Source organism: Cygnus atratus, chromosome 3 (assembly GCF_013377495.2).
Source record: "Cygnus atratus isolate AKBS03 ecotype Queensland, Australia chromosome 3, CAtr_DNAZoo_HiC_assembly, whole genome shotgun sequence".
Classification (NCBI taxonomy): Eukaryota; Metazoa; Chordata; class Aves; order Anseriformes; family Anatidae; genus Cygnus; species Cygnus atratus.
In genome coordinates this window covers 108142596-108163448 of record NC_066364.1, presented here as the reverse complement: position 1 = coordinate 108163448, position 20853 = coordinate 108142596, and positions in this window count along the sequence as shown.

The following is a 20853-nucleotide window of genomic DNA, read 5'->3' as shown; positions in this document are numbered from 1 at the left end:
AGCAGCTTTTGTGCCAAGATCAGTAATGACTAATAAGCTGTACTGTGGCACCCGCTCATACGTTTTCCTCCTTCATCTTGGCAAGTGTTTGGGGTGGATCTGAGACTCATCATTCAGCATGGAGCTTTGCACTGTGGAAGATAAAAGGGAGGAATGGCAGGGGATTTTCAGGGAGTTAGCACTGTCCCGTGTCCTTGCCAGTTTGGTCGCTGTCTTGTACAAGTAAAACGCAGGTGCAACACGTGCCTTGTGGATGTGCCGTGTGGGATGGAGCACTGTCCATGCCACCCAAGCACGGGCACTGAGATAAGACAGTCAGCCTCCCAGACCTTTATCATGTGATAACCAAGCGCAGAAGCTGAAAGCACCTACAAATACAGGGAGTCTCAGATCAAACACAGGGGATGGATAGGAGAAGGTGGAGTAAAGAACTCGTAATTTCTACAAATGACCCAAAGAAGCCTAATCAGAGCAGCACCACCCATTCAAACCAAGGTGAAAAATAAATCCAGGTGCTGTTTGGGAGTTACTTCCAGCTACTGACAGAAATAACATCCTCGACAGGTTGCAGATGACTGGCATTTCGCAAGGTTAATGGTCCCTACTGCTCCTTGAGCTGTCAGTTCCCTGCACTGTTTGTTAGTCCCTAGAAAATGGCCCCATTTCCAGCGAAGTGAGTGAGGTGAAAAAGAAACCTTAAATCTCACCTAGGCACAGGACTGAGAGTGATGAGCTCAGGCAGGTCTAACAGCAGTTTCCTCTGCAGCACTGGAAATGCATTCAGCCTTTCCTGGGGAAATCCAACTCTGCTCACCCAAGGATCTCAGAGCAGTTTGAGCTCACAGATGGGATTAGCAAGAGCATGGATGTCCCCTCTGCATTTCTTGCTCTGTGGTGTCAGCCCCCTTCACAGTTAGAGTGAGCTGGGAAGATGTGTCCACACATCATGGAAGAGCAAATTCAGGATTTCCAATACCTCAATGTCTTTCTCCACCAATGGCTATGGAGATCTCTTGTCCCGTGGGTTAAAGGAGCAAAGGAGCAGCAGAAAGGGTGTTCTGGACTCTATTCTACTGACGGCTGGGCTAGCAAGGAGTCAAAGCAGTGATGTTAATGCCCTAAGCTCTGAGCCACAGGTGAGGTTGCAGGACTGAATGTACTGAACCTTTGCAAAAAAAGGTAAGTTTGTGAGTAAATGGGATTTGGACTATCGCTTCAGGATGCTCCCGTATTTGCCAAAAAGGTCTGGCACCAACCCAGCACTTCTCCAGGTGGGGCAGGACTCCATCCTGTGCACTCCCAACCTTTCTCATGCTTCTCAAGGGAGCTTTGGGGCAACACTGCCCCATATTTCAAAACCCACACTGACTTGCATTACTTTTGCCTTCTACCTAATACCTTCTACCTTGGCCAGCCAAGGCAAATCGCATTTTGCCATGCTCTGGTGTAACAAGAAGTGCAGGCTAAATACACTAAGACCTAGCTGATGGGCTTGGCTGCAAACTGCATGAAGTCTCCAGGAGCTCCTAGATGTTGTGAGCAGATAACCCATTTTCCCATTGCTTATCTTTCTGTGCACTCCTGGCTGTTTTTTCATCTTGCTTAGTTTCCAGAAGAAAGATTATGATAACCTGTGGGAGATTACAGCTCAACTTGGACTTAATGCACTTTGGAGGCTTTCTAGGATATCGTAAGAGGAAATTGTTGAAATGGAGTTTTCCTTAATTTCTGTATTGCTGTGGAGCTGTTTTCTCCCATCTTTTACGTGTCATTACAGGATTCCAGAGAGAATTGTTTATTAACTGATAAAAAAAAAAAGTCAGTGTTTTTCAAATGGAATATTGGATTTACAACTGTATGAAGAGACTTACCCCATATGTGTCCCTTGGGGTAGGGAGATTTCTCTCTTTCTCTCCCTCTGAAAAAAATTGAACTGTAGGCCCACAAGAGACTTGTTGGATTGATTCGCACGTGTTCCCATTCTTCTCTCTGATCCTGACATTTTGTTCACATTGTCATAATGTGCCATTTTTGTGATGCAAGTGGGAAAAGTGATGCCTGGTGTCAGTTTGGAGGCTGGGTTTGTAGGGACCTGGGTGCTTAGGGAGGCCACCACCAGCTCTTGAGACACTGATGTAACGTTGCCAAATGGAAACTGAAATGGTCCTTACTGCAAACCAAGACAGCTTTGAAAGGAGTTATGCTTGTAGTCAATCAAGGTGTGTGCCTGTGTGCTATTTTGGACTGGTGTGACAGAGGTGCGAGGGGAACCTCCTTAGAAAATCAAGCTCCTCCAGGAAGAGAGGCTTACTCCTTTTAGACCATGTAATCCTGCTGGTGTTCTGGCTCTTTAGACCAAGAATTTTTATTTATTAATTTATTTTTATAGAGCTTGGGGCTTGGTGCAATTTGCAGGTAATTGGATATTCTCAAATGGCAAGTGAATAAACAGAGTCAGAGAAAGCAGAGCGTGTTTCCCATGCTAATACGAAGAACCACTGTGGGATGACACATTCCTCTTCTGCTCCAAATGATGACTTAGTCTGGAGCTGGCACGAACCTTTTGCATCCTTCGCTGGCAATTAATTTGCCTTCTGAAAGAGGGTGGCTGACCCCAAGTGGAATGGAGCACAAGTTTTGGGTCCCCGTGCTTCTTGTAGGCACAGAAAGAATAAGTGGCTTGTCTGTGTGCTTGGCAGCTATTTTTACCCGTCTGGGCAGGAAGGCAGCATGGAGGTGCCTGGCAGAGCTGGTAGTACACGACAAGGGTCACTGCACCACAGTCAGTGCCCCTGCACAGCAAATCGATTGAGCTACCAACAAACCCGGAGCTGTGAGCGAGCACTTGAGTTTTGCTGTCAGGCTATTTACAGTGGCTGCTCCCTTTTTAAGTGCTGTTCACCCAGCCAGATTTCCAGTCGTCTTCTCCTTCTGTGCATGCTCTGCATGTTTAAATGAGCCTTTCTAGAGCCCTCTGTGAGACTGCTGATAAACCTGCCGCTCTCCCTCCCTTGCAAATTGGCACAGAGACTGTCTTGCTGCGATGCCTCCTGCCTGTGATAAGCAGACAGTGGCTGTGGTGAGAATGAAGAAGTTCTTGAGCAGATGAGACCACAGGTTTCCAGGGAGATAAAAACAGCTGGGACTTTTTCCCCACGAGGTTCTGTTATGACACACAACAGTGGAGGACTTGTGCTCCGTGTTGAATTACTGTGGTGTCTCTACAGAAAGGCCTTACCTAGTCCTCTCCCCTCTCTAGAGCCAAGGAGTAAAGCATCTGTGTGGGCTTAAGTTGTGGAAGTTTCCAAGGCAAAGATGCAACCAACCTGACCTAGTGCTGCAGGTAGTCCCAGCCTCAGCCCGAGGTTGGACGAGAGACCTGCAGAGACCCCCTCCCACCAGCACATCTGTAATTGCTATGAACTAGCACGCTCCATAGCCAATCTTTGCAAGTTTAGCCCCAACTGGTGTTGGCAGGGGGAAACACTGGATTGCAAGCCAGGTCCTTGCACCACCCAGGGATTGGGTGGTGAAGGACCCCCTGTCCAGCCCTGGACACACTGATGGTAAAGGGAAAATAACCCTCCCTCAGGAGCAAGAGGGAGCCACAAACCAGCTGCGAGCAGCATGCGTTGGGGACAGCTGAGTCAGCAGTTCTCATTGCCACTGCAGCCCGGATCGACAAATTGGAGTTTGCCTTATGCTCCTCCGCTCTGCTTCATTTCTACCTACAGTATTGACTATAGGCCACCCACATCGAGACGTGGCCCCCGCCATTTTCAGCCACAGAGTTTTCCTAGAGGTACCAACATTATTATTTTTTCCTTTGCATTAGTTTTGCAAGATCAGATATCCACGGTGCTGCTCTGGAAAATGCAGTTTTCTGCTATTATTCAAGACATGAGCCCTGCCAGGTGTGGTAGAGGATGTGAATGTCCTAAATGTGGGAAGGGAAAAAAAATGATGGTAAGGGGATGAGAGAGCTGAGAGGTTTCTTTCCCAGGACGTTAATGGTCCATCAAAGCAGCCTGGAGCAGGCATCCCATGCAAGAGGAGTTCTAGGGAAAGTTTAGGTGAAAATCTCCCTGGAAAGGATTTTGGGGAATAATCAGAGAGGATACAAAGTTATATTTCAGGGTTCATAAAACAAATGGAGGAGGTGAGATGCATCAAAAGGCCTTTTAAATGGACCAGACGCTGATTTTTCCACTAATATCTGCTGAGCACAATACATGGAATTCCACACACCCTGTGTTTTGAGTGGTTTCCCATGACTGCCCACAACTTAAGAATTTCATGGCATTCCTCATTTTCTCTGCTGATACAGGAAAGACACAGCAGTATGTTTATGAATTACTTTTCTTTGCTTCCAGTCCTTGGTTTATTGGCTTGTCCATTACTCCCAGGAGAGATTAAGAGATGCCAGTGGGCTTCTGTGGAAGGAACTGGTTGAATTGATGGTAGCCTCTTTCCCAAATTATCATCATCATTGTTGGTTTGTGGGTTGTTTGTTTGTTTGTTTTTAAATGGGGGCATTTCATTGAAAATGTGAGAGTGTTCCATCTGGTTCTGTGACTGATTGAAAGCTAAAACCAGGTACGGACTTTTAATTTGAGAAATACATTTTTTAAGAATGAAAAAAAATCCAGAAAATGTGATAACCTCTTTATACTAGACCTATGTCAGGTACCACCTTCTTCTTGGTACAGAGACTGTACCAGCGATGCAATATGATCAAGATAGAACTCCTCACTTTGACCCACCTCTTTGTGCTTTGCAAAGTCTTGCACTTTTCTGGAGCAGGTGGATTGACCTGCTTCCCACAGACAGCCAGATATTCTTAAATGATGCATAAAATGTGAGTTATAGCCACCTTACCTCCTGGCTTTGCATATTTACAGGGATGATTTGGTTATATGATCGTGTGTGTGTGTGTCTTTTTTAACTAGTATTGTGTCTTCGTGCACAGTGGCAGCTGTAGTTAATTATAAATGATTAGTGATTCTTAAATATGTTCTTTTGTATTGTCTTGTCAATTCCCAGATGTTTTCGGAAATACTTCTTGTGTTCCAGCTAAAAAAGGATGGTTGCTTGGAACCTCCTGAAATAAGAATGTATTTCAAAAAATAATGGGAAAGAATTTCAGCAGCAGATGTTCATTTTTGTTTGATCTCCATAGCAGTTCAGAACACAGGAGTCCAGGGCTCCCAGCAAACCCTTCTCCACTGCCTTCTCACTGACCATGAGCAGTGCAGCTTATTGAAACAAGGAGTTTAAATCAGCAAAGAGAAAAAAAAATATATATATATATATAAAATACAAGGTGCCCTAATGGTTCCTACTGTTATCTGAAATGAAGAAGAAATATTATCTCCATCTCCCTTGTGGACAGATGTGTTTTATAACTGATGCTAATCTTCAATGCAAACTAATCTGCATTGTTCTCCAGAGAGAGGAAGAAAATGATAGATTTTTTCCAAAAAGTTTACACATTGGCAGAGCTTGATGTATTATGGTTACAGTGGCATGGACAGGATGTTTGTTCTGGCAATGAAGTGCCGTGATTTGTCATGACAAGCTGGTATTTCCCTTCCCAATATCTGCAGAAATAAGTGAGCAAGTAGCTTTGAGTTGAAACAAGGCAAACTATGGAAGGAAAAGTAACTGTGTTTGGTTTTGTTGTTGTTGTTGTTTTGTTTTTTTCATTTGAATGGAATATCTTTCAGTAAATTTCAACATGTCTGGTGCAAACGAATCTAAAATTCAAGGTCGAGGGACGAAGAAGTGTTTTTCTCTGGATCCAGTCTGGTATTTCGATAGATATAAAATGCGAGGATTTCCTATGGGAAGAGTTTTCTGAAGTTGTATTGCTTTCATTTCTAGTCTTGTCCCTTTAATACCTGCCATGACTAAAAGATGGTGGAATACCACATATTTCTCTTGTGTTTGTTGTGAATTTGTGCAGAACTAAGTCACTTAACTTAATGGGTCTCTTTAAAACCCCTCCACATTTAACAGCAGCACAAATATGTAGCTTGTCTTTTCAATACAGAAGAGGGGTCTCAACAGCAGGCCAGTGTGAGAATAACGCTGACCTTGGCCTGCCAAACCATGGCATCCATCCGAAGTGTGGTGTTCTTCTAGGATTGATGTAAAAGGCTCCTGCTCTTTTCTCCCCACAAATTTCTAGTCAGCTCTAGCAAATCCTCTCACAATTTGGGGGAAACATGGTTGTATCTGCATCATCTCCTTCAGTGCTCACCTGCCTAGGATTGCCTGAGCAGGGAACAGAAACACACGGCCTTCATCGCAACTCATTGCAAAAACCTCTAATTAGGCACTTAGTGTTTTTGGAGGCTGACACATACCTTATAAGTGCTGATTTTTAAATAGCTTACCAAGTAGATTATGTGTCCACCAAGGAGATTTCAAAGGAATTTTTGCCCTCTTGCACAATATCTTCTTCCACCTTACAGAAAATGGATTTTTTAACGTGCTGCTATAAAATGTGAGGGCTTGCTGGTTTTGTTGTGTAAATCATCATTCTGGCAATCTTGGCTGAAGAAGCATTTTTTCCAGCTAATAAGATGGAAATTCTGCCTGCCTGAAAGAACTAATGAAGCACCCAGAGAGAGACTCGTGTGAAGGCAGAAGAAACAACTGTGGAGGCAGAAAACTCTCCGAGTGGCATTTTTCCAATAAGCTGGTCCATTTTGTGTACGCTTTTTGGAGCAGTGATGGGGATTTCAGCTTGGGACTCAGGAGACACGGAAATGAGGAAAAGCAAGAAGAAAAGTCAGCCTCAGGGAGGAAGAGGAAAAATCTCTCACTGATGGAGCAGATGAAGGCCCCCTCCCCACGTGGTGCAGAGTACTGAGGCCTGTGCACACAGCACGGCTGGGAAGAGTGCACTGGAAAGGAGATTTCCCAAGAGAAATTCCACCCAGAGCAATGACTAAAGCAGTTATCACATGCTTTCAGCTGGCATGTTTTTCAAGGCACAGACAAACTCTGGTGTGTTAGCTGGTGGTTGGTACTTACTACCAGTCCGATTTAGAAGCCGTGTGCAGTAATGAGTGGCTCCTCTGAGGAATCACCTGCAGGCTTGGGAAGGAATGCAGAGAAAAGAGGGATGGACCCTCCCCTCAAAGTTTATTCCCTTAAGGTGGTTCAGATCCCGGGAACAAGTCTTGCTAGTCTTGATATTGCCTAATAGTTGAGATAAGGGTTTTGACTTCTCCCTGCTTGCTTTTCTCTTCCAAAAAGTGAGATAATAAATGTGTCACATGCAGAAAAAGTTCTTGCAAGACACAACAGTGCTGCCATATAAACTCAGAGCAGTTATTTGGAGGGGACAATTTCTTTGTCCCCCTAGACCTGGCAGTGACCTCTGCATTCTCCTGTGGGGAGTAGCAATATAAGTGATGTTTGGAGATTGTGAAGCAGTGCCATAATCTGACTCAACGAAGCTCAGCAGTACCTCCAGTTTGTGTTGTATTCAGGGGCAGTGTACCAGGGACAATCCTGCACAAATTGTCTTGTATGGATCCTGCACAGACATACAGCCACGACACCTGTTTTCAGGGTGGGCAATGCATCTCCTGAACAGAAGGTGTGGAAGGCTGGCTGTGTGCCTGAAATGGGAGACGTGTCAGCTGGCAGGCTGAGGAAACAGCTATTTTTTTATTCAGATGCAAGTTGATGGTGAGGGCTCCAAAATGCATATACAGTGCAAATTAAATTGAGGTGGGAATAAGCAAAGCCATTTCTAAATGAGTAAGTAAATGAAGACCGTACTTTTTCAAGACTGCTTTATTTGAAGCAGTACTAAAGTTAGGTGACTAATGACTCATGTTTCTTAGGGTGAACAGTGCTGGGAAAGGAGGTGCCATCCTCTTTGTAATTGCTAACACCTTTAGCATGTCAAACTTAAGTTCTTATCAAACCACAGTAGCACTTCTAATACTTCTCCTACAGCAAATTTTTTGTGTCAAGTAGGTTTTGTGATGATTTCTGGTCAAAAACTACTAAGAGATCCACTGGGAGCCTTGGGCAGGTAGTAAGAACCAAGTAGAGACCAGCACTTTTGGAACAGCAGCAAAACAGTGGAGATGGGCAGCCAGCCAGGGAAACGTTCAGATAGGGCTGTTCCCACCTGTTTTTCCCCAAGTAGATATTTGGGTCTTCCCTCCTCGAGCTAAGTACTAGCCTGCTAAAGGACATCAGACACACCTTTCCAAGACCTGGGTGTAAGGTGCTGCTAAGGGAAAAGCTTTGCCCAGACTTTCAGAGGGTTTGTTGGTACAGGCTCCTTCGAGGTGGGATTGTAAATCCAGCACAGTGGCTCACGTGCAGGCTGGCCTTTCCTGCTTCCAGGCTGAAACCTCCAGCATTTCAGCACACAGAGTGACTCACAAGCCTCGCTCAGCTCCCTGCCAGGCAGCAATCCTTACCTTGCAGCCTGACTCCTGTCATTGATCCAGAGTTTCCACAGAGACTCCTCTAAAGGCTCTGTCTGGTGGGTTAACTTCTGCTCCAGAGAAATATATAAATGAGCACTGTAGCTAAATCAATCTGACACTCACAAGTGCTTAACAAAGAGACATGCACCTGAAATTAAAGCAGTTCTGAACGGTTAATCGATGGTAAGTGAATCTGCATTAAAATGGGTGAGAGAGCTGTGCTGCTGTGCTCCAGTTTCAACAGGCTTAAGAGGATTTCATACAGCAAGAGAGAGACACTACACAACAGTAGGAGGACAGAGGCAGCATTTCCTCCCTTGGTAACCCCAGATCACCAGCACAAAGAGAGACCTGTCCCTGTTTTCCATGCTCTGGTCTTACCCCTTTCTGGCCAAATGTCATTCAACAAATTTGCTTCTGTTTGTAAGGCAGCACAACAGCTCTAGCCAAAACCAGCCTCTCTAGGTTGTAACCATGAATCATTTACTGTCTCTGTATTCCAAACCAAAGAGGAGTTGTGAGAAATATTTCTCCCAGAACCTGTAGTAATGTATAGATGTGCCCTTACAGACCTAGCCTTCGGGTAACCTGTAAACCTTTCAGTGTCTGCCAGCGCAGAGCAGCTCATGGTGTAAAAGAGCTCAACAAAGGGCTTTGCCCTTGGCCCTGGAGCAGTCAAGTTAGGATGACACTCAGCAAATGGAAAATCCTATCCCATCCCATCCCTTCTTTGCAAGTAGAGGAGGCTCAGAGCAAGATAATGCAAATGAAAAGTCTGGCCCCGTGACTTCCTTATCCTATCACCCATAAGCAAAGTGGGGGCTGCAATTTCAAGGCAATTCACACACTGCAGATGCTCAAATCCTTGTATTGTAATGAGAGCTGAGGTCCCAGATCTCTTAGGTGCCCTGAAAAATTTCAGCTTGTTTAACACTGTCCTGGGCCTGCAGACCCATGCATCTGATGAAGCAATACTCCCTACTGACGCAGCACTCTTCCTCAGCCTGTAGATATATCACTGCAGAATTCAAGATGGCTGCATTTCATCTGAGCCCACACGGGATCATGTGAGTCAATGTGTGGAAACCACAGCGGGGTAAGAGCCTCTCCAGAGATGTTTCTGGATGCTTTATGACAACCAGGAAATCTCTAGCTCTTTCTGAGATCAATTTTCCCAATAACCTTCAAAGAGCCTTTCATTTATTTGCTTTAACCTTGTTCATTCTGAGAGCCAAGGTCACACAGGGAAAGGCTTGCACAGAGCAACAGCACTAAAGAAATTAAAAAAAAAAAAAAAGGCAAGCGGGATGACTCTCTTGAGCTGTTGCTAACACTTCCAGCAATAGACCTTCAAGCACTCTCTCTATATAGCAATTAGTTAAAGTTTATAGTTAACTGACGTGACTCCAAACTGCATCAGACAATCAAGCCTTCAGGTAAGAGTGCAGCAGCTACAAGGATGGCATGGATGCCTTTGAACAGAAATACTCAGCTTTTTCTGTAAATTATTGCCTCCTTTTCTTATCAGCCTCCCAGCTGGCTGAGAGCGTTGCTGCAGTGATATGAGCTAAACCTGAACATATTCATTTCAGAAACACGGTGTAGCCAGCAGCAGAACAGGTAGAGCTCTCCAGTGACGTCATGGAGGGGTTTTAGTTCAGGGCTAGAGTTATTTGTGGCCCTCCTCCAAACATCTGTTGATAAACCAGCAAAATAACTGAGGTTGTTTTGTTCATTCTCCTTGCTATTTGCTGCCTATTAGAGATAAATAAGTAACTGCCATCTTTAGTGAGACTTTAGTGACACTGGCAGCAAGCTTTTGATGGCAGATTGCGAAGGGAAAGCTTCACATGTGCTGGGTCAGTTGTGCCACCACAAACCTTAGAAACAAGGAGACGTGAAGGTCTGAAATTTATACACCATGAAGACATGGGCCCAGGAAGTGCTTAGTAGACCCTGCCCCATCTAGCCATTGACACGCTGCATGGCCAAGTCTAACCAAGGAACCTCAGTACTAGTGGTGATGGGACCTGCTTCCTTCTCTACATCAGTGCCATAGCTACAGCTTTCTGGTTTGAGGAGAAACCTCTTGGGTGGCTGCACAGATGGCTATGGTGGCAGAAACACTTCTGCACATTTGAATGAAGGGCCTGTGCTTAAAGGAGTGGATTGTTTCCATTGCAGTTTTGGACACCTGAACACAATTCAGAGTCACTAGATGTGCACCCAGAGGGGGCAAAGAGAATCAGATCTGTAGGGGCTAAGCTATGGCTAGCACAGTCCTCAGCAGGACAGGGAGTCACCTTAAGTTATTCATCGGCCTGCCCATTCAAGCTGGACCAAAAAAAAAATATTATTTTATTGACGATTCTGAACCTCTAAACTGAGCTCACTAATGTGAATGTCACCAGGGGTAAGTTAAAACAATAGTACTAGAGTGGGAAGGGGGGTTACACAGAAGGAAATACTGTGAGGTAAGATAGTTTAAATATGCTTCAGTTCTACTTGCAATATACAAAAATTTTGAAGGAAAGGCCCTCCAGCATTGAAAATCTAGCTTTGAAAACATAAAATCCTAGAGTTTTTGCAGGATGGGATCTCTGGTCCAACCTCTCAGTTAGAGCATAGCCAGCTTCAAACGTAGCTCAGGAAAGAAAAGCATCTTGAATCCAACCATGATCAGATCAAGCCATTTTCAATAGAGGGGAGCCTTTTATGTGGAAACTCCTCAACTATTCCCACTAAATTAAGCAAGGGATTGGCTAGCTGGCAGATGTTTTCAGGACAGAGTTTTTATTTGCCTGGTTGCTGTTTTGCTCTTCACAGGGTAAATGAACGAGAACAGGTTGAGCATAGGAGACAGGGTATTCTTTAGAAAATGAAAAAGTAATACAATTCTTTTTCCTCTTCTCCCTATCTGCTGGGTGGTTCTTGGTCAAGAATTAAATATATCTTGGAAACTGACATTCTTAATATGTTCCCCACTTGAGATGAGAGGGGAGGAAGCCTTGGCTCAGAGAATCAGAAGGAAAAAAAAAAAGTAGCTGTCCCTCTTCAGTGAGCTAATGTATTACCTTTGCAAATAGGCTATTTGAAATCTAGTTGCCATTGATTTCACCTGCAGTTAATTTCAACTAAGTCATCACCAGGGACATAACATGCATAGACCCTGCTTGATGGTCAGATGGGTTGAGGGCAGATGTAACTTTAACCCAGTTGTTTGGCCTCCTCCTTTGGAAGAAAAGTGTTCCTGATATTGCAGGCTGGGGTTTTATCAGTGCTATGATGAGAAAATGAAACAAACAAGCAAAAACTACACCTTTAAAGCAGAGTTGTCCCACTGAGGGAGGGGATGATGGGCCACATGCTGCATGCACTGGCTGACATGTTTAATGGACAGCACTAGTGAGCTGGAGCTCCAGGTCTGGCTCGTTATTATTTAATTTTTCTTTTTACAGAAGAGAAAGGGAAACACTTCCCACACTGGCTCCCTACCATCAGCAGCTCTGATCTGTCATGCTCTGCAGCAGGCATGACGATGTCGGGGGAGTTCCTTCTGTTCGCTTCCTCTCTCCTCTGCCTGTGGGAGGGATCCCAAGAGCAGCAGGGTTGCAGTGGCTGCTCAGCTAGCCCGGTGCTGCAGCTGGGCAGCAAAAGGTGCTCTGGGGTAATGTCTTTAGCCTCTGGCTTTAATCCCATATAGTTTGAAAAGTGCTTGGCTAGCCTGGTTTGATTTGCATGGCCCAAGGAGCTGAGACACAGGCACCTTTGCCCCAGGGGTGTTCCTGGTGGGCAGGTGGTTCACAGCAGCTGCTGGAGGTGTGCAGCATTTGCTGTCTCCCCTGCTGCTGTGTTTTCACACCACGCCCCTGCACAACAGCACTGAGAGTGTCAGGTCTGAAGCTGTTCATCCAGTGAACCTCCAGGTTTCCCCTCTTCACCCTTGCTGCAACCAGTCCTGTACCTGCATCCATGTACGAGATGGACTGAGGCTGAATCAGTGGGACAGATGCTGTTGTATGAGGTCCTAGCTAGGCCCTTTGCAGGTCCCCATCACACACACACGCTTCCTGGATGTCCAGGAATGCATCTTCAGCAAATAACCATGTTTACTTGTTCACAGTGAATTTCAGTACATTCCCTAGATTCACTCATGCCTACCCTGCCAGGATGTTGCTGACCATTTATAACCAAGCAAAACAGCTCAAGTGTAGAAGAGAAAACACCATTCCACCAACCCCCAAACCTGCACCTGAATAAATTTCCTGAATATGACTGCCAGACACCACAAAAGTGTTCAGATGCTGGGCAGAGAAGTAAATTCTTCAAGTAAATAGCTCAAAAAATATTGTTCAGCTCTAATATAAATCTGAAATTATTGGTATTTCTCCTGCTTTCCAAAGAGTTCATATCCTCTGGTTTTGTACACAAGAAATCTTCTGCAAGTCATTTCTACCTTAGGCTACGCTCAGCTGTGGTGTAGCTTTCTTTTCTTTTCAAGCTTTAATCAGCAATGAGTGGAACCAATCCATTTTGTGCAGACTTCTGGTAACATAATTAGTTAACTGAGGTCCTTTGTCTCCTTAAATTCAAATATGTTACACTTCCCTTCCCAAACCTTTAAATGGATACAAAATTAAGTTATCTTTGGGGATTGTTCTGGTGTTGGCATGCTGTTTGTTCAGAAAGCTTATCTGCAGCACCAGGACAATCTGCCACTTAAAATGCAACAGCTGGGGATATTTTATTTTCTCATGCTCGGTCTGAAAGCAGAGGTGTTCTTAATTAATTTTTAAAATGCTCTTTTAAAAGGCTCTAAAGTAATTAAAAGAATGACAGGAGATGTGGTATATTGCCAGTGCCAAATATGATTCAGACAAACTGTCACTAGAAAATGTCTTTGACAATTCAAAGTCCTCCAAAATCTATTATTAAAGCTGTTTGGGCTTTTTCATTTTTTTCCTCCTGTCAGCCACAGTGCTAAACATTATCTCAGATCTAGCAAAATACAGATTACTGCAGAGGGCTCTATTGTGTTTTATTCTATTCACTGGTATTGGGAACCTGTCAGCTACATGGGTTGTAGCCTGTGTCAGCCAGCACTAAGCAGCGTGATTGCTGGGCAATTGATTTCCTCTAGTGTGGCTGGACTGAAGGAGCATGAGAATCCTGCCTCTGCTATTTCTGCTTCCAGACTGCAAAGCAATATAGTAAGGGAGGGCTTTCCAGCATGTCATTGCTCTTGTCTTTACTATCAGCCCCGTCCATCAGTCCAGGTGATTGGGTTTTAATTGCTATTACCCCTTCTCTGGGTCGCTCCTATCCCCAGACCTCTATCCCCTCACCTTTCTACCAGGAGTCACAGACGTTTTTACATACCATCCTTTTAATAGACTAGCTGTTCTCTATCCATCCATGTCCTTTCCCCTCCACAAGTTCTGCCACACTTCTCTCATTCAGCTGCGATTTCCACACATCCCCAGCTCCCCATCAAAAAGGCTGCAGTCTCTATGCACACCTCCCCAGCTAAGCTCATACAGGGGTGGAGAAGGGACGTCATCATGGCCCAGCCCAAGCTACAGCCAACCTATGCTAGGCTCTGACAGGCTCTGCCTTTTGCAGGCTGGATGACCACCGTGAGCTGGCACCCAGGTGGGATAGAGCATAGCTTTGTACAAAACCCTTCTGCCTCGGTTTGCTTAGATGGTGCCAGAGACGGAGCCAGGGCCTTGGTACCGCTGTTTCTTTTTAAAAATGCAGTGCAAAAATAGCACATTAACTGTAAATACTGCATTCTCCCAGTTTTAGCTTTCGGTGGCTGAAGCCTGCAGCAATTTGGTTATTTTTGTGCAGCGTTAATACTTTGACAGCACCTCCAGGAGCCACCATGTGTCACCAGCTTGCTGAGCACATGGGGCATGGCCAGCCCATGGAAAGGCCATACTGGTGGGCTTTGTGTCTCACATGCTGGTCTCTCTCAGGGAGCTTAATCCCCCTTTATCACCTCAGTGATAGCTGCGTGGTCACCTTCAGCACAGAGAAAGCAGGTGTTTTTGTGGAGCATTGGAAGTTGCTGCTGCTGCTGCTGAGCCAGCTGTGCTCACTGTTTGCACCTGGGGATATATTCAGTGAGGTTGTCCCATGTGGAAGGGTAAGGAATGAGCTAGTGAGATAGAGGCAACTTTGCCCTAAGAATAGATAAAGCCGTGAAAGGGGAAGCACGGAGGTGGAGAAGAGGGGTTGAAAGCCCTCAAAGGAGAGAGATGAAGGAGAGTTGCATGCAGCAGGCCAGGTGGCCACAGGATATGAAAATCCTCCCACTGCTCAGATTTGCCTGGCAACTCTTTTTTTTTTTTTTTTTTTTTTTGGCTGCCAGCATTGCTGGTGTATTGCCATACAGATGCGGCCTCCATCTGATGGGGAACGGCGGAGGAGGGAGCTGTAGGCATGGATCCCCACTCTCAGGAGATCTGTGCCTTGTGAAGAGGCCACAGTGAAGGTGTTGGCTCAATGGCAGCACCCAGCTGCTCACGGCCCTGGGATGTTGTCTGCCACCTTGTAAGTGACAGCTCTTTTACAACCCTCAGAAGCAAGTGCTAATCAGGAGCCCAGCTTCATGTACCAGCAGTGTCCTTCACCACAGTGAACGGAGGGATATGGCAGAGTGTCATCTGCACAGCTCCCTGATTAAATGCAAACAGTGAAAACTACTGGCCCTTAAAAAGCGACCGTGGAAATAAGCCATGGAGGCCTTGTTTTATCTCTGGTCACAGCAGGGTTAAAATCTCTTTTTGGGGCCTACTTGACAAAAAATCTTTATTTAGCTCCTCTGAGAATAGAGTCAAATAAGGTTCTGTATTCCAACCCAATGGCACAAATGCCCCAGTTTTTATGCCTTATGAATAACAGGTTGTGTTGTTAAGTAGTACAGGGTCCTCTCAGAGTCTGACCTGGTCTCTGCATGCAAGATGAAAAACAGTCCTGAGTCAGAGACTGAAGCAAATCTCTTCAGCAGCAATGGTGACAGCAAAGGGTGCTGACACTAGGCTCTGAGGTTGGTATTCAGAGACAGCTGTGGGGTAGGTCTAAGAATAAAATAAAAAAGGAGAGGCAGCTGCTGGAAGGGGAGAAGGTCTGGAGATGTATGGTGGGGTCTGGGGTGGAAGGAAGTCTGGCTCCTTGGGCTGAGGAAGTGTGAAGGAAAAAAAAAAGGTTTGAAAGCAACCCCAGGCCAAACACTATGGTTCATAACCAGCAGGAGATCACAGAAAGGAGCAATGTAAGCTTTGGCTTACACAAAAGCCACACAATGTGGCTTTGTGTAGGATAAAAGTTTCGATGGGGTGCGTGGGAGGGGATTTGTACCCAGCATCTCTGTTTGCTCCTCTCTTCCCTCTTCAGTTACGGTTCATTGGAGCTAACAGTGCTTCCACCACAGCCTCAGGCTTTCAACATCTCTTCTTCTCTCCCTTCCCCTGGACTGCTTTGCCCAGAGAGCTTTTCCTTCAGCTTGCAATATGTCAAATTTCAGTCCTTGCTCTGCGATGAAGTGGCAGCAAGCCCCAGCAATATCTATTCAGGCATGGTGGGTGTCTTTTCTGACTGTTCAGCATTCCAACAGATGCAGCGTTTGCAAGAGGCAAGCTGAGGAGATATTTCCAATCAACAAAGAAGAGAAGGGAACGTCAGTGTCAAGGCCTGGGCTGCTTGGCAGCCTCCACACAGAGGGAAGTGCAGGGATCTCTCCATCCTGGGCATTTCTGTGGCCCGTGTGAGGAAGTTCATGGACTCCCAATGCGGGTGGGAAGGGCCCTCTGTTGGTCTCTAACCCAATGTCTCTCCTGGAGCAGGAATACCACAAAGGTAGAAACCTGCTGGTGATTTTGCTCTCCAGTCTCCATGAAGAGTGCAATAAAAAGTGAAGCGTGGCACCTTGCTGGAGCTCCGTGTTGATGGGCTTCATTTGCCTCCAGGGGAGGAAGGTGCGAGAAGCAGCACAGACCAGCACTTATGATTTCCCCTGGGAAAAAGGCAGGAGCAAAGGTGTTTAGAGTCAGACAATCTCTTCAGCTTCTGTGCACCATTATATACACACGTAATAGTAAAGGCAAAGCTGCTGAGTGTTTAAAGACAGCACCGAGCCTCCCTTTCCAAAGTGAAACTCTTTCATCCCTTCAAGGGACTGATTTCTTTGACCCAGCAGGGAGGAATCTGACGTGTCTCACCAGGAGGCCGTGGCTTGGAAAATATGCTGTGCTTTCTGCGAGAAGCCTCCTTGCACACCCAATCTGTCCTGAAGGCCTTCACCCACGTAGTATTTTGGACTGAAGACAAAATTTGCGGCCTACATACCACAACTGAGTCAACAGAGGGGACCAAAGGAAACGTAGCTGAGCAAGGCCCCTCAGAGCAGCCTTGTCCACCCTCCATGACACAGAGGGGATGGGAACATCAAGTATCAATTTATTTCTCAGCACTTTAGCAGCAGATGCTCCAGACATGGATCATCTTTAGACACAGTGTCCTTCCAGTCATGTTTGAATCACCTCCCCCAAGTTCCCGAAACCAGCCAAAAAGCTTAAAAACACATGCTTGACTGATATTCAGCAGAGGTAGCTTCAGATCAGCGACAAGTCCCCATGCAGCGGGTGAAGGCTCTCCTCTGAGCGCACTGCAGACTACAGAAATGCTGTCAAGGAAGCTTTGAAACTTGGCTGAATCCTTCTGTCACAGGAATAAGGCAGGCTGAAAAGTAAGTCTTGACATCTGCTTGGAGACAGTAATGCTCCCCCGTGGCCAAGCCAAAGCCACACACAAGGGAAGTCTGTTACTGGAGAAAAATAATAATAAAAAAAAAAGGGCAAATGAAGGATGTTGAGAGAATCAGCCAGGAAGTAGAAAAGCTGATCTGGAATGAGGCTGGTCCAGGAAGGAGGTGAGGGAAGCAAATACAACCTGGTCATGAAGAGCCCTAAGAGCTGTGGGACTCACTTGTGGAAGGAAATCGTAAGGCAGAGAGGCTGGTAGTTTCAAGAGGCAGGGAGTTTTTATAAAGACATCATGAGTTAGAGGCCATAAAACTGGAGTTTTCAAAGGGGTATCAGGCTTCTTTCATCCAGAAGACAGTCCAAACTCACTTCCTATTTTGTAGGAAACTGCCAGTTTAAGCTTTGCCTTGCTTTATATCCCTGGCTGGAACAGCATGCAAATGCAATTCCCAGAGTATTCATTCAGAAGGTAGTTTTGAGATGTTAATTTTGTAGTGAATTTATTTTGCCTTTTATTTTAAGGTTTTCCTTCTCAGGGAAACACAGTGTACCTGAGTACTACCAAAAGGACAACCTAAGAAGCTCTGACAAACTTTTAAATTCAGAATTGCTGAACGCAGCTTCTGTATCATGCAGATCTGAAACAGCTATTGTAAGTGAAAGAGCCTCTGCTTATATTACAAGGGAGGCTTGGCAAACTGTGCTTACAACCAAGAGACATTTGGGCATGGAAATGGTCATCTTTGTCCCACAATACATTTCTGTTAAAATAGCACTGCATAATTTTACTTAATAGTAAAAGCTTTTGAATTTAGTGATCTGATCTTAAGCAAGCTTATCTGTGCTCCCTGTCCAGAAGATTTATAAGAATAAGTCACGTCATAATGATTTGGCATCTGTAGACAGCCTTACATGACAAATTTAGTAATAATGAGCTTGCAGAGTCTTTCTGTGCATTGCAGCTTTTTCTAAGAAATTGGCCCATTTGTGTTTCTCCATCTTCGTGTAGCAGGAGATAGGAAAATTCACTGCAATTTTTCTCCCCTTTCATCTGTCCAGGGAACCAGACCTCCAGGCAGATAACCTACAGCCCTAAGCCAGTTTGTAGCACTTTGCAAAGCCATTGCACAAAGAAACTGGATAAGAGAATTGGGGAGTGAAAAATTTGCCATGTGTTTGAAAATGAGCTTAAGAAAGGGTCTAAAAATACAGCAAGAGCAACTCCATACAGTGCTTTAATTAGCACAGGGTTTCTCTCCCTATAACAAATTGTAAACCTATGTCACATCAAAGAAAGGAAAGAAATAATAAAAGGCCCCTCCGAGCTAGCCTGCTCTCTGCTACTGAAACCAGACTATAAGTAAAAGTTATGGACTCCTGTTTTTTTCATTTAAAGTGTCACATTTACACTGTTTTTCCATTTGCAAGGCACTGTAACCGCTCACGGTGCTTCATGATAACGTTATGACTATTAATAGCCATCAAACACTATGAATCCCTATTACCTGCAGTCACAGAGCAACTTTTTCATGTAATGGTTTCACTGAAAAAAATGCATAGTGCACATTTCTGAGAGTATTTAAGAAAGGTTTTGAGACTGCAGGAGGATTTTGTTTAAGGATTTAGCTTTATCTGGCTACCAAGCTGTAATATTAAATCCTCCTGAAATCTGCCATCAAAAATTTGAGGCTGGGTATTATTAGAAACACTAGTCCTGGCAATTGTTGAGAGAGATACAGGAGTTTGACATGTTGCCCTGTTTAAGGGGAAGATACTAATACACATCTGGGCTAAGGAGCAGGAGAAGTCTTTTGGTTAACACCATGTTGTATGCATTGTGAGCTGAGGAGAAAGCAAGCTTGTCTCTATGCTGTATCTAAAAAGCCTGCAGGCAGCCCAAACCTGCTTCTGTGCAGTTAAATTTAAGGATTTAAATTTCGCTGTGTTACAAAGGCAAAAATCCAACAATAAAGGTGCAGGTTTTTTTGTTGTTTCTTTTCTCTCCTAGTTCCTAAATTAATTCTGAGTCAGACTGTTTCTTTGTGCGGGGCCACATTCATCTGAAAGCATCTCTGTAATGTCCATGCTGGCCTACAGGAGGTTGAGCTCTGGGTTATGATTTGAGCTATTCATTCCTTGCTTTTTCCTACAATAGCACCTGCACTGGCTTGGAAGGGAGGGGACAAAGGAGAGGTAGCAATGCTCCTTTCCACCTGCAAGCTGGACCAAGCAGCGTTCTTGCTCTCTGCATAGTCACTGTACAGGGAGATTTTCCACTTGCTCTGGAGGCAGGTACGTTGTGAGGTGACTGGATTCGCATTTCCCGATGGGCCAGGTCTTGGTACAGTGCCCTGTCTTCCCACAGGAATATCATGCGCCCTTGTGCCTTGGATGGCATCCCTGACCTGGTTGTCTCCTGCAGCACACAGCTCATCTCTTCCTCCCAATGCTGTAATACTTAGCACATCCAAAGTACTACATCCAGAACCATTTTCTGACCCTCGTTTTCCTGAATGTCCATGGCCTGCTTACTGTTGCCAGCTGCTATGGCAAGGTGAAAGTCAGGAGAAGCCCAGTGGGTCTGTTATTCCGCTGTCCCCATCCTTACCTGTTTTTTATCTCTCAACATTTTTCTCCCCTTACCTCTCTGCAAATCAGCCTGTCACAAAGATGTTGGCCCCAATCTGCTCCTCTACCTGCTGCTTCCTTCTGCAAGTCTTCTCCACAGCCCTTCTTCCCATTGAACACCATGGTTTCTCCTTGCTTAAAAATGCGGCTCAGAGAGCTGTCTCCGTGGGGGCTGGCAGCTAACAGGCACAGCTGCTGGTGGGAGCTGGGCTTGCTGTGCTTGCCTGTCAGCCCAAGCAAGACTGATGGGAGATGCAAACCCAGTAATCCCATGGTAGGTGAGATTTAAAACGTCTCTAATAACATAACAGCAAGGGCCTCCTCTCTGTCACTTTATTGCAACAGCTCTTGAATGCTCTGTATGACTGTAAGGCATTCAGTCCGTTATCTGCTATTAAAAAAAAAAAAATGGAGACTACTTTGCTGATATTTATTGCTTAAAGGGTTTTCCGGGAGTCAGATCTGGTCTTGGCTCAACTCTTGCTCTGCTTGTGTAAGACCTTCCTACTCTATAGTCATTTCTCATCTCAGTTATGTAATGTGCCCTTTTTTCTTGTAATAGACATTATCCCAATCCTGGCATAAGAGAAGAATATTCTTCCTCACAGTGCTAATTAGCAGCCACTGTTGGCTGCTCCTAAACAGAGTGGACCTTCCTTTGTCTGTAAAAGTCTTAAAACAATCGAGAAAGTTAAATATCCTGTGTTAAAAGGCTGGAAGTTGTCCGTGTTGGACTCCCTGCCTCTGTGTCTGGCAAGGTGGATGTTTCTGACTGCAGCTGAAAAAAGGATTCCTGGGGGCCATTCCTTGTTGGTGCTTTGTCCCATGGGTTTGCACTGGAGGAGCTTCTGGATGGCAACATGTGTGGGCAATGTGCAAGGATTATCCATCTGTGGTTCTTTCAGGATGGGAACACCAGAGAGGAGGGGCTGGCACCTCCTGTTGGGGAAAGCTCTCTGACACAGCTGCCCGGAGTCACATTTGTCACCTTCCTC